The following is a 14,937-nucleotide window of genomic DNA, read 5'->3' as shown; positions in this document are numbered from 1 at the left end:
AAAGAATAAACAGCAATAAATCACTAGTTTGGGTTTACATAGTGTCCTCTTACAAATAATTGTTCAAGATACAAAAGTGTAACATATAAATGGGAATTCAAACAGGGAGACTGCAAATAGTTCTGTTCAACTATCTAATAAAAACTAAGTAATATGGCAATCAATTCTATACACTTAAACATGTATGTATTTATACATATCTTCATTTATGTTGAGTTTAAACAAACCAAAGCAGATTAAAATCTCTCTAATTGAAGATTAATAGTATTGCTTGATTTCACATCATGACACTGGAATCAGCACTGAATACTGTAGTCCATTTTTTTCTCCTTCAAAGTATTTGTTCATTTCATCATGTGTCATAAGTTCTTGTAAATTGTTGATAGGTTTTATGGAAGCATGCAACTTAACATGTGTTACCATCCTTTCTATATTAGAGGGAGAAACAGAACAAAGCAGGACAAAGCAAAACATACATAAAACTAAAAAGATATTTAAAAGTGCTGTACAAGGAGTTCTACCTTGGATACTGTGTTGTCTCTTGTTATCATCAATAAAAATGGCTATATCATCAGATAAAGTACAATTGAATATATCAGTGCATAACAGTTTAACAGAAGTAGAACTTTGTAGATATTGTAGAGCTACAAAAACAGATATTAATCAAGTCAGAATGGGTATTATACTGAATAATTGCTATTTTCAGTATAGTTGTCTACACTGTGACAATACTATCAACCTAACGGTTTTGAATACAATAGGCAATAACAAGAAGCAATCAAACATATTAGATTTAACTAAAATCAGTAATGATATAACAGTATAAATTATAGAGGGATCCGGTTTAAGTTAACAGGAAGTTAAAGATGATTACTATGCTATATCCTGATATTTTTGGGATAGCTGTCTGTGCCCTCAGATCTAGTGCTTGTACAAAAACTGGGATTTAATAAGTTCTATCTAAGCAGAGTGGTACAAGTAATATTGGTTTTAATTCCTGATACACTTATAGCAATCTCTTCTTCTGTCTTTTTAAAGACTATTCTTCCCCTTTCACTCCCCCAGGGTGTTCTGTGTATTTTTGGGTCTCCCCAACACCCTTGGTTTTATATTGTGGGGGTAATCTGCTATTTATCTAAGTGTTTCTGAACTTTTTCACTCCTGGCCTTGATCTCTAGTTGTATTTCTTTACTTATTAAAGCCTGTCTTTCCAACCTACCCATAAATGCTGGTCCAGTTGCCCTTATTACTCTCTCATTCCCTATCACATCGAGTTCTATTTTCTCATATTCAATTTTAGTCCAAATACACTTCTTCAGGTCAAATATAGTTCCTATAAAGAGCATCTCAGTTGGCCCTATTTCTTGATTGACTCTGCCTGTGATCCCACAGTGCAAACCTGTCCTCTAGTTTGGATAATCTATCCTTAGTTTCTTGCAATCAATTTTGCCAGCTTTCAAAGGAGTTTTAAAATTCATGGCTGTCTCTTTGAACCAGCTTCCTTTCTGCTATCTTTTCTCTATTTCCTCATGAAACAATTCTCCCTTTTTTGTTTTCTTCCCTTTTTCCATGTTTTTTCTTGAGAGGTGCTTAGCATTTCTTAAATTATTCTATTTATATCTTGCTCTACTTGGTTAAATACTTCACCTTTCAAATTATCTATGCATTCCTGAAGATACTGCTTTATGTCTACTGGGGCCATGTCTGATATTGCATGTTTGCTGTCCTCATTCTCCTTTGCATTTACCTTTCCTGGATCCATGTTCTCATTATTGGGGAATGGGAACCCTTTCTTGTTCCTTCCTCTTATTATTTTTTGTTCCTTCCATAGATGTGTATATGTGAGGTCCAGGTTCTTTCTTTGTTGGTTACAGTTTGTCTGAAGTGCTGATTGTATGTTCCCACCCAGTGCAGTGTACTATGTAGATACAGACCAGGGAAGCCTATGCTGGGCCTGCCCCTCTGGATTGTTCAGACTGCTGAAGGCTTCACTGCATTAGGGTGAACTTACAGGCATTGGGACTGGTATGGGCTAGCCTATTGTTCTCAGCCTTAGGCATGACATAGGTCAGGTGCTCCCCAGCAATCCCACTTGAGAAGGGAGAAGCTGACTGAAGTCACTGCAGGCCCTTGTTCTGGCCAATTTTCCCCATCCCAGAATGTCATCTCTTGGAGCTCTATGGAAAGGGTTTATTCCTGTCACTCACCACAGGTCGATGCAGGGTTCCCTGCCACCTCAGCTGTCAGTTAAGATCACCAACTCCCATCTGCAGTGTGAATGCATCTCCAGTAAGATGAAACTGATGAGCTTTTGTGTAGTTCCATAAATCTTGGCTGCATGAGATCAAGTGTAGGAGTGGCAGCAAGTTCAACTGGCAGCACCAAGACTGTAGCTGTTTCAGTAGAAGCACTTGGACTGTATTTTTAAATGGTTTCTCTCAGCTTAATTTGTTCCAGGATTGGGAGGGTCTATCTCCCTCTGCCTGGGTCTCACTATGCTGTATTATTTTTGGAATCTAAGTTGACATCACAGAGAGTCTCTGTAGCCTGCTGTTACCTATACTCCATCTTTTCTTCTCCAGGACTTTGTTTATTCATCCTAATAATATAATTTCTAAATAATGAGACTATAAATCAGTGATGAATAACAACATATTTCATTCATATACCCAGTCTTTGTGACATTTTGAGCAGCTGGCTTCATAAATTCACAACCCAAACATATCTTTGATCAAACAATGCAAACTTGGAAAAAGAGAAAAGTTACTGAGCTTAAAATGAAAGGAACAGCTGTTCACAGAGTGGACAAATGGACAAACAGACAGATGATCAGTGTGGATTCAAACAAACACAGAAATCAGCACACAACTTGTTGGGGTTTGTGAGAATATTTAAGTTCCCCAAAGGCCATTTATGCACTTGTACCATGCCTCTTTGTTAAACTATCTGCCCTCTTAAACCCCATGCTCCCAGTGCTGGAACACCTGTTCACCTCAAGCATTCCATGCCCTCAGTGTGTTTCCCAGATGTTCTGTGCCACTTGAGCATGCCTGTATGGGTATTTTTGCTTTCTGCCTTACAGATATTAACAATCACTAGCTCAGCAACTCCCAGAAACTGCTTAAATATCGACTGGACAAACAAGCAACTGATATATGAGCAGATTGCTAAATATCTTACAAAATCAGAGTGCACTCAAGCATATCCTTAATCAAGCCAAAATACAAAACCTTCTTAAAAATTTCAAATCTACAACCATGAATCAACCAGGTGGATTTGCTTTAGACCAACTAGCAGAGATCTTATGAAAAGGATCAAAGGCCTGATTCAGGGAGAGTTGAAATGGTGGAATTGCATTTTGTAGCCGTGATGCCAACTCATTCCATACAGGGCAAACACAATTAGCAGAAATCCACACAAGACCTTAGCAAAAACACAGAGGATGCCCCTTTCCCAGATCAACAGAGGCATCAGCCTTAGACCACATGGATCTTGGGTAGTTTTGTATGATACAAAAGGGTTTGTCAGAGGTATATACTGGCAAGAATGTATTTGAATCAGGGAAGAAAACAGCCTCATTGGGACAGACAACTGACCTAAAGTAAATAGCATCATGAAGAGAATAGTAAAACCTGTGCAGGAAGTGCATTATTCTTTTTCAATTGTTTAAAGAGAAGAGATATTCTTTTCTTATTTTTTATTTAAAATAGACTAAACAAAACAGAAAACAGGTAGAAAAGATATATGCTTTCAAAGACAACTAAACTATAAGAAATCGCTGGTTGATGTTAACATATTGTCCTCTTAAAAATAAGTGTTCAAGATACAAAAGTGGATTATATAAAGTGGGGATTCACATGATTCCCCATTATGTGGCCTTGAAGCCTTACAAAGTTTTCACTTATTAATTGGAATGGCTTTATTCTGAGATGCTTGATATGGAAATATTTGAAGCTATAGTATATGAAATTGTATTCAAATATTTCAAGGAAAAAGACAGATACTATGGTAACTACTATTAAGTTAGGTTATTTGTGCTGCAGCACTAGGTTGCTGAAACTGTCATGCTTTGACCTGTATTGTTATGTTGTTATGTCCTCTTTTATCTCAATCTCTCCCTTACTCATTAAAAAAATTATTTACTTATTTTTATGATTTTTTAATTAAGAGGAAAAATTAAAAGAAATTAGCAGTATATATTGTAGTAACTTTTTTGATTTCCTATAAATTTGATTTGAAGTCCTGTAATACTCCCACTATCTTGTTTTGACTGATTAGACTCTGTTCCGTTCTGTATGATAGTATGAAGTTTGAGGGTATAGGCAACTACTTAGAAGGCAATAAGATTCACTAAGATGCCTATTCGGATTTGACTATTATTTCCCTTGGAAGTCCTGTAATGTTTACAATGTTTAGGTTTTATTGGTCTTATTCTCTACTGTTTAGTTGAACCTTATTTACTTATTTATTTTTATCGATACCAGGGATCGAACTCACCACTACCTGCTTGCAAGGCCGGCACTTACGCCGCTGAGCTAAATCCCCAGCCCCTTAGTTCAACTTTATAATACCTAATGAGATAGACAATTCTTTTTAAGGAAGCAAGAGGCATTATGGTAATAATTGTTGATAACCTTGTACTCTGTTTTTACATCATGTGCTATGTCTATCCTTGGTTTTGACTGACATCATTGTTTTGCCATATTTGACTCCATTCTCTTCCAAAAAAAGGTAATAAGAACTAAGGAGTAATAAAACCCAAAATGCGTAAATTGTGTTGTAAAAATGAGAGGGAAAAAAGTGTTCTAAAGGATACAACTGCATTTGTGTTTAGGGGTGTTAAATAGATGACCATATTAATGTTTTTGGTTGGATCATTGGAGACAACTGTTTACAGTCTCACTGTTTGAATGTCCACTTTGTATGCTTTGATACTGTGACTTGAGCAACTATCTCTAAGATGATAATGTGTAATCTATTAACTGGTGATTTCTTACTGTTTTGTTTTGTAGTCTGTATTACTTGTACCCTTAAACCACATTGTTTTGTTTTGTTTTTTCTCTTTTTTCTTTTAAATAAAGTTTTTCTTTAAAAAAGGGGGATTCAAAGAGCAATGGATCAAAATCATGACTGTGCACTTGCAAGGCAGGCATTCATGCCACTGAGCTAATTCTACAGCCCGGTGTTTGCAGAGGGAACAGCAGAGGACAGCAAAAAGGAGAAGTAAGCCTTGGTAAGTGGCAAGATAGTAGTGGTTAAATCAATTCTAAGGACTATAGGTGTTCCAGTACATCTCAAGAGATGAGAGGGAATAGCATTGACCATGGAAATAAAATATCACCAAGTTAGTGAAGTAAAAGAGAAACATCAGCTCCAGTAGCAAACATGAAAAGGAAAGGTTGTCAATAGTTAAAGAGAGGCTTCAGCATGCATCTCCTATGGGAATAGCAGCAGACACTAAATTGCAGTCAAATCCTTGATTTCCACAAATAACATGACAAGCTTTAGAGGAGAAATAAGAAAAGACAGATAGTTGAGCTACAGATTCAGAAACATTTAGTTGAATGGGTAAGAGAGATCACAATTGAATCAACAATATGCCTGTGTAAGCACTATCAATGACATCAGGAATCACAAAAGTGCCTATTTTTGATGCATGTGAACAGGAAAGAACCAGGCCAGCTGTCCCAGGAAGTAGGGGATCATGACAAGTAGTAGGGACCTTATAAAACTTATGAGATTTCCAAAGTAGTGTCAGGTTTCATAGAAAAATCTTTCAAAGCATTTTTGTAGTCTGGGTTAGCATTTTTGTATGTTAATTGCTTTAACAAGATAGATGCTGCTGCTGTGTTGTCCACATGGCATTCACTAGCTTAATTTATCATTCTATAAAGGTAAGGCAAGGTTCAGTGGCCTCCTGTTTAATAGTGCTAAAGGAACCTTGTGTGTGCACTGCTTCAGGGATTCTTTTTCAAGCTTTTAAAGCAATTTAAGCCATTTGAGGGTAATAGTTTGAGGGTGGCAATGAATTTGTTGGCAAATTTCTGGAAAAGATATCTCTCCACATAATTCAGTAACTCCTATAGCAATATTGCAATCTAAATTATTTGTAGCTTGCTTGTGCACAATATCAGTATATTCTTAGAGCCACACCTGAGATTGGGTTTGAGTGACAATAGTATGCACTAAGATTGCCACTCCAAAGGGGTCATTTCATAACCGTGACTAATAACCCTCAATAATGCCAATTACAAAAGTACTTTTAAGTCCATATTCCTTGACAGACTTTTAAAAGCTCTTTATCTTTTTTTATTTTTCTCTTTTGGAAGAGGGGATTCAATTTATATTCTTGAAGTTGCCAGGCAGGTGCTTATGCCACTGAGCTTAATCCCCAGCCCCATTTAAATCTTTAAACAGTTACTGAAAACCTTCAAAATGTGGCTCTTGTAACTGATGCAAAATAGGACAAGCAGTTAATTCCCCATGTTGTTTGGCTTCTTGAGCCACCTTTTTCATGGGAATTAGAAAAGGTAAGGTGTTTCACAGAGATTTTACAGGATTTGCATCTTGTGGAGGCAATGGCAAATGTCACCTCAGCAAAGATACCAGGTGTGCAAGACACAGATTGGAGCTCGAGGGTCCTCAATGGAGCAGTTTACCTGTTTTTTCCCAATCTCTCACACTGACCACACCCACCTCAAAGTCAATGATCATGAATTTCCCACAAGAGCTGCACCAAAATATCCTTGGAAGTAACAGGGCTCACCTTCCTAAAGAAAAGCAGTTCTGTGTTATGTTTCTGTTGCATTTCATATATAGGATTCATCATGACCTCACAGGTGAAGGGATTTTTTTTTTCCGAAAATGAGGTGGTTTTCCAAATAAAATGAAATACACATGCTTTTGGGGCCGTTTTCTACCCCAGGAGCACAGCAATGATAACTCACCATCCATAGCAGCCATCTTCACTTCAGAGTCCCTGTTTAGGTAGCAAGGTGCTGGTATCCATGCCTAGATCCCCAACACTCAAACAGATGCATGATGAAGCCCCAAAAGAATGAAACAAGTGACACAATCTTTAGGGATGCCAGAGGATTAAATCCTTGGTAGAGCTCATAACTCTTCTAGCTGGCTGGCTGACTGATGCTGAGCAGCCCATATTTAATCAAAACAAGCAAAGAGTTGAGTGGACAATGGAGGAAACCTGAGCAGGGTCTTGGAATGGTTTTAAAGAACCTTCAGAGCAACAAAGGATGCTAATTAAGGAAAATGATCCAGAAAGTCTCCAGGTGGGTTCAGCTGTGACCTGTCATGCCCACTGAGTGTCTGCTCATTCTCAGATCAATCGTGCTCAGGCTATGCCAGAGCCCTGCACGTGTACTCAGCTTCAATGGCTCCAACAAGTTTCCAAAGAACTGCATGAATCACAAGTGCACATAACTCAGGTCTCATCCAAACACTGTCACCTTCTCTCACACCCAGACATAGCCTTTCTATTTTACTGAATACTGATAGATATTTGCCCTATCTCATCCCATTTATGCTTAGTCACCATGCTCACCAGAAGAGAATATGGCAGCCTGAGCCATGAAATGCTGAGGACAGAGTAACACTTTTCTTTTGGTTGATACTCTTTCTCAGCATGCACAATATTTTCATACCAAATGAGTATGAAACTCACCGTTGTGAAAATAATGGAAAATTAAAAGTAAAAGATGCTGTAAGCAAATGAGAAAAGGAAATGTGAAACTCATTACCTAAATTGAAGAAATGACATTTTACCTACAGTTGTTTGAATAACACAAGGAGGTTACCCCTACAATGTTAAAATAGTATTGATGGAAGAAGCAGTAGACATGAGCAAAGACATGAGGCTCTGCTGAGCACAAAGACAGGGAATTGTTACACACTGTCCAAATGTGAACCCAAAAGGAGGATTGAAGCTCTGAGAAACATATCTCTCTTGTGCTTGTAGAAGTCTAGTAAAATGTTGCAGAACCACTTAGGTACAAGGCAAATACTTGATGGAATAAGGGAGCCTATAGATGAATTTTCATGAGTTTGGATAAGTCTATACTGCTATCATAATTATTTGTGGCAACTCAGGTTGTGCATCCTACATTTTTCTTCACATCAGAACATCAGTAAAAGACCTGAGAGACTTGCAAATTATTTGCCAATATAAAATGACTGCCTCTGTGAGTGCATCATTTAGTGACAATTTAGGTACACAGAGGCCAGATAGCATAGGCTGCAAAGGCTCATGTTAAGGTTACTGGAAGCACCATGCAGGTTCCTAACACACCTACTTCTTGCCCATGCAGCACACAATGTAATGGCTTGATAGTGCTGGAGAAGCTATCAACAGTCCTAAAAATCAAGCTATTGATATAGCTGGTTTTCCCTCCAAGAGAAAAATGACATATAACATTAGGTAACTAAAGAAATTTCTCCTGTCTCAAAAATGTCACATGTTATCCTTTCCCATCTGTTGTAGTCAGGGTTTGTGAGGAAAGAGACTTAACATGGAACTTATAATTGATAAGATAATTTAAAACTATTTATCACAGAATGTCATATTTAGAGAGATGTAGAGCTTTTCAGATACTATAGACCAAAAAAAAATCCAACTGAGTACTTGAATGCTATGACAATATCCAGCACAAGTACAGATGAAGAATTTTAGCCCATGGCAAGGACAATCAAAAGTTTACCTGGAGAATTAGAGGCACTTACAATGTGTCATGAAAGTCTCTGTTAAGTTTGTACACAAGGAAGGCTCAAAGTTCAGTGTTGGAAGCTAGAAACACTGTGCCTTTGGTCATAGAATCTATGCAACAAAGTTGAGTGATCATTACTAGAGCCAAGGCATGAAGCTCAAGATAAGAGCCAGAGATCTGCAAAAGAGAACAGCAGCCATGCACAGCAATAATGAGGACCTGAGCTTCTTTGATGATGATGATGATGGCTGAGATCATATCTGGAAAACCAGTGCTACCAGCTTCTCTATGAGAATCAACATCGAAGCTCCTTTCCCTCTAGTTCTCTGATGATGTTTTAAACAATCCATCAATGGATGTTCTGTCCCAAAACCATGATGACTTCATTCACTGGATAATCCAATTTGACCATTACTAAGCAGGCCACAGCACCAGAGCAGTTCTTTAGATACTTAAAATCCAAACAGGCTTTATATCACTTCATATATTAAAGTAGTCATCTGGTCTGCTTCACATAAACAACAGTGAGAAAACCTGAGGCTCATTCTAATGAAATAATCAGGAACACAAACCTTCACAAAGTAGTCTTCACATCGGCTTTGACAAACATCTCACTGGAACTATGTGCTATGTTTCTATCTGTGTGTCCTACACACTACATAACTGTGGGCATTTGAATGAAACTATAGTCAGGGTTATTGACCCTCTGATTATCCTTGGAAATTTTAAAAATCATTTTAAGGAATGTATAAAAAGAAACAGTTATGTACACCTATGTTTCACTGCAGTACACTGACAGCACTGGACCCAGGAGAGAAATTCACGAGGCTGGTGGTATGCACATCACTACCTCAACAAGGCCGAGGTTTCTCCAGATGCTGGAGGTAAAAATGTGGAAATACTTTAAAAACAAAAACAGTTGAAGTAAAATATACTGAATACACTGAATATACCAAATCTAAACTAGGCCTGATGGCTCGTGCATGGAGCCCATTACTTGAGCCACTGAGGAAGGAGACTTGTTGAGACCACTCTGGTTTTTAAAGTGATCTCAAAGCCAGCCTGGACTTCATAGCAACATGCTTACTCAAAAAGATAAATATATCAAATCTAATGAGCATAATAGTGTACTAGTGATTGCCTTGTGACATTAGCATGACTCTCATGTTTATACTGACCTATAGTCTACTAGGAAAACCTAACTTACAGCCCACTTCACAATAAAATATCATACCATTTATCAAATGGAGTACACTGGTGAGTATTTATGGTTCATCATTGATATTTGGTGGTGATGGAGCAGTGCTTGCTGCTGTTCTCCACAGAGAAATGACTATTGCTGCAGTAACAGGAATCTGCATGTATCACTGCAATATGTTCTTAATTCTTTGAGGAAGAGATCCACTAAAGGAAGCAATGCACTAATGAGAATTACTTATATTAGTCTTTTGAATACTTTAAAAACTGACTTCAGTAGTAGTTGAACTACTTACCTACATTTCCACCAACAAGGTTAAATAGTTTCTTTACTCCTGCAGTCTCATGTATGTTCCTTAGATCTTGTGGTGATTTGTTTTCTCTGCAATGGGATGATGTCCCTATTTGAATTTCTCTATTGTGCAAAAATACTCAATAGTTCTTCAGGTATTTCTTGGCAAGTTGTACATATGCTGAAAAATGTGTGTTCCTTTCACGTTCCTATTGGTTTTACATGTTAGGCATTTTTAAGTTTCTTCCTTTATTTAATCTGTCACCCATTAGTTGTCTAGAAGAGTGTTAATTTAATTTCCATATAGTTAGGCAGTTTTTGCAACTTCTTTTACCATTATTTCCCAATTTAAATACATGCTTAAGAATACTAGCCTTAGGCTGCAAAGCCAATCATGTAACACAAGGATTAAGTTTTTTTATACCTCCATTGCTATCAACCCAGCATGTGCTCTAAGCCAGTCAGACTGTTGGTGGTGGGAGGAAGTGACTGTGGTGCTCATCTCCCAGCCAATGCAATGGCTAGCTCACAGGAAGTGTAAGTTACTTTCTTGTTTTTCTTCAGAGAACCAGAATAGCTTCCACAGAATCACAACATGGGCACATTGGCTAGTTTCCCCTATCATTCCCCATATGACATCCACCAGCTCAGAGCAAGGGCATATTGGTTTCTATTTCTCCTCTCAGGCCTGGGATGGCTCTGGATTGTTAATTTTTTCTTCAGGATGACTTAGTGGAGACATATCATAAAACCTGAATATTTGTGTGTGTGTCCTACAGAAAATAATTATATGTAGGTCGTTGATTGGAGTGGAAATAATTGTCTTGAGGAAAGTTGTGTCATGCAAGAGGATTTGGCATTGGTGAACCAAAAAATACAGTGGAATATAGCAGCTTTTGTATATGTGAATTGTCTTAAACAGGTTTGATACTTGTTCCTGTCATCATCCAACAATACCAGATTTCAGTGCTGAGTCTTTAAAACAGATACATTTTATGTTTCATGTTGGGGTCTTTTCCTAGAAACCAAGATGCCAAATAGGTGTACTAAAATGGCTCTAAGAAATGAGAAACACAGCATGGTCTTCAGGGCTGCAGGAGGAGAGAGATCCTTGGTAGAGCTCATCACTCTGTTAGCCAGCTGGCCAACCTCATGCAGGCAGGAATTGCGTGAACAATGGAGGAAACCTGAACAGGATCTTGGGAGAGGTTCAAGACCCACTCCAAGCAACAGAAGATGGTAACTGCACCGAACTATCCCACAGAAAGTGTCTAGGTGGCCTCAGCTGTGGCCTATCTTGCCACTTGAGGCATCTCTTGATTCTCAGTTCAATCAGGCCTGTGCCACATCACAGCCCTGCATGAGTATTCAGCTTCAATGACTTCAAGATATTCCTCCTTTTTGTTTGGTTGATACACAGATGGATGACCAGCTGAAGATGTAGAAGGTGTGTTAGAGCTCCCACCACTCACAGTCCATCCATCCATAATGGTAGTCAGCTACCAGCATAGATAGCAAGTGTCAGATGATGTTGGTGATAGGAGATTCACCCACCGACAATATTTTAGAATTGCACAGTACCTCCTGAGTCCAGAATTTTCTGCAGAAGGTTCAAGATCAAGCTAACATAAGGAATACACTAAGGACAATTGGTTCATTACTTCCTATCAAGGCCAGTTCTTATAACCATGCTTAGCTCCCCATATCTGTTCTGTCAGTGTCTGCCACCTGGAAGAGTCATGGCCATTGCTTGACCATGTTGATTTCTGTGAAAACTTAGGAGACTTTTCTGGTGACTTGTGACTCTCCTTAGGCATACCTTGCATCAAAGATCACTTTCCTCTGTGGTCTCATCATCTTCCTGATCAGAATACTAGGTACTCACTGGTTATCTTCTGATGATGAAAGAAGGATTTCTTTTACATCCTGAGTCTCCTCCAAGCTTGAAGTGCTGTGGACAAAATATTGGGTATCCATTTAGCCCATCTGTGTCTCTCATTTTTGGTCCTAAACCTTAGCTGTTGGACATCCAGAAGAAAAGAGTGATCACAATACAATACATTCATTAGAGGCAGTAAGCTTAACATTACTATTTTATCTAAACATGAAACATCTTAAAACATTAAGTGAAATGTATTTTTTACTATCCATGGATATTTTAACATTTGAATACCTACAGTGTTAACAGTGACATATTTTACATAGTAAATCAGAAATCAGAACCATACATATTATTGTATTATGACATCCTTGCAATAATCTGAATTTCTCTTTTGACATAAAATATCAATTTTAGTCAAGCACCCTTATCATAATACCCAAGAAGTCTCTTATGTATCATTGACCAATTTATTGACCTTTAGTGGAATATGAATCTCACAAGTCTTTGGTATTAGGAGAGGTATGGACATGGAAAAAATGTCTGCTACCATAAGCAATCCCCATTTTACAATCTTGAAGGCCTATGCCTCCAGAAATATGAATATATCAAATACATCATCAATTTGACAATAAACTCTCATAACCATGTGAAACCTTTATGCAGGCACCTTCAATGCAAAAAATGTATTAATTCTTTTGATAGTGACCAATGTGAACATTTTGGAGTAAATTTCATAACTTTAGTTAAGGTGTCTCCTATGAGACTATGGAGATCATTGAGGTCTTTGATCAATAAACAAGCACTGGTTAAAATTGTTACCCGGCAGCTAGTTTATGATTTATCAATCAGAGCCTTGTCCAGCAATCTCAGTTCTAAGGGACTTTGTTTATTCATCCTAATAACATCATTTCTAAATAATGAGACTATCAAGCCAATGATAAATAACAACACATTTCATTCATATACCCAGTCTTTGTGACATTCGGAACAGCTAGCAACCACGATAAAAGCATAATTTATAAATTCACTGCCAAAAGAAATCTTTGATTATGTGATCCAGATATGGAAAAAGAGAAAGATTACTGAGCTCAAAATGAAAGGAACAACTGTTCACACAGTGGACAAGTGGATAAACATAGACAGACAATCTGTGCGGATTCAAATAAACACAGAAATAAACACAGAGCTTGTGGTGGTCCGTGAGAACACTTTAAGTTCCTCAGAGGCCATTTGTGTACTTGTACCATACCCCTTTGTTAAACTAGCTCATCTCTTACACCCCATGCTCCCAGTGCTGGAAAACCTGTACACCTCCAGCACTCAGGGTGTTCCCAGATGTTCTGGGACACTTAAGCACTCCTGTATGGGCACAATTGATTTCTGCTTTACAGGTTTGAACAATCACTAGCTCAGCAACTCCCAGAAACTGATTCCAAATTGACTGAACAAACAGACAACTGATATATGGACAGACTGACAAACATCTTATAATATCAGAGTGAACTTGAGCATATTCTGAAGCCAAATTACAATGCCTTCTTAAAAGTTAGAGTCTACAACTTGAATTTAACTGACTGATGTATTAATGACCAATTTCTTGACCAGTCAGTTGAATTTTTTATAGTCCAACTACTTGAGATCCTGTATAAAAGGAATTGAGGCTTGAATCAGGGAGAGCTGAAATGGTGGAATTATAACGTGGAGCCTGTGGTGCCAATGCATTCATGCAGGGCAAACACAATAAGCAGAAATGCACACAACACCTTGGCAATAACACAGAAACATCCCTTCTTCCCCAGATCAGCAGGGGCAAGAGCCTCTGCCCACACAGGGTTGGGGGTGTTTTGTATAATACAAAAGGCTTTGTCAGAGATACATTCTGGTAAAAACATATTTGAACTAGGGAAGATGAACACTTTGTTGGGAAAGAGAAGTGACTTAAAGTAAATAGCACCATCGAAAGAATAGTAAGAACCTGTGTAGAAATTGCACTATTCTTTTTAATTGTTTCAAGAGAAGAGATTTGAGGGTATAATGAGCTTGTTCAATGATTGCTTGGCCAGTGGTATTATAGGGGATACAATTTACATGAGAAATATTCCATGTGGAACAAAAGGAAGCAAAAACCTGTGAGGTATAGGCTGGACCACTGTCAGTTTTAAGGAAGGAAGATACACCCATGAGTGCAAATGCAGCCAAGAGATGTTGAATTACATGTCGGGCAGATTCAGCATGCAGTGGTGAAGCACAAATAAACCTAGAAAATATATCAACAGAAACATGAAGAAATGAAAAAAAAATCAAGGAACAGTGTGTGGCATGTTTATCAAGGTTCATTGGAGCAGAGGCCATGAGAGTTGACAGCATCACAGGGAAAAGGGTGAGGCATGGCAGTGCAATGGAAATCAGTGTAAATGAAAGCTCTAGCTGCAGAAGTTGGAATGTGAAACAATTTGTGCAAGGAGCACACTGATTGTTGAAAGAAGGTGGGGCTTTCTTTAGTGTTATCAAATGAGGGTAGACTACAAATTAATCTCAAGAGGAGCCTGAACTGCATATAGAAACACTGTGTTGAAAAGACCCTGCCCAAAAAAAGAGGGAACAGAATATTCAGTGCTTGATCAGTAATTATCATATCAAACAACAGGTAGGGCTTAATGACTACCTGTATGTAAAAGAAAAAGAGGGGCATGGTGAAGTCAAAGAGGAGCCTGTAGATGCAAAACAGGGATATTAAGTGTGAGCCTATTGCTAAAGGAGAGATAACAAGAGAAGATAAGTGTGGGATAGCATTATGTACAGTTACAGAGGCAGTAACTAAGTTAAGGACTTGGGATGAATAAACT

The sequence above is a fragment of the Cavia porcellus genome, unplaced genomic scaffold (genome assembly GCF_034190915.1).
Source record: "Cavia porcellus strain 051 isolate PalLab524CR breed Dunkin Hartley unplaced genomic scaffold, mCavPor4.1 scaffold_34, whole genome shotgun sequence".
NCBI classification, from domain to species: domain Eukaryota; kingdom Metazoa; phylum Chordata; class Mammalia; order Rodentia; family Caviidae; genus Cavia; species Cavia porcellus.
The sequence above is the reverse complement of the archived record's forward strand: the minus strand, read 5'-3'. Positions refer to the sequence as shown.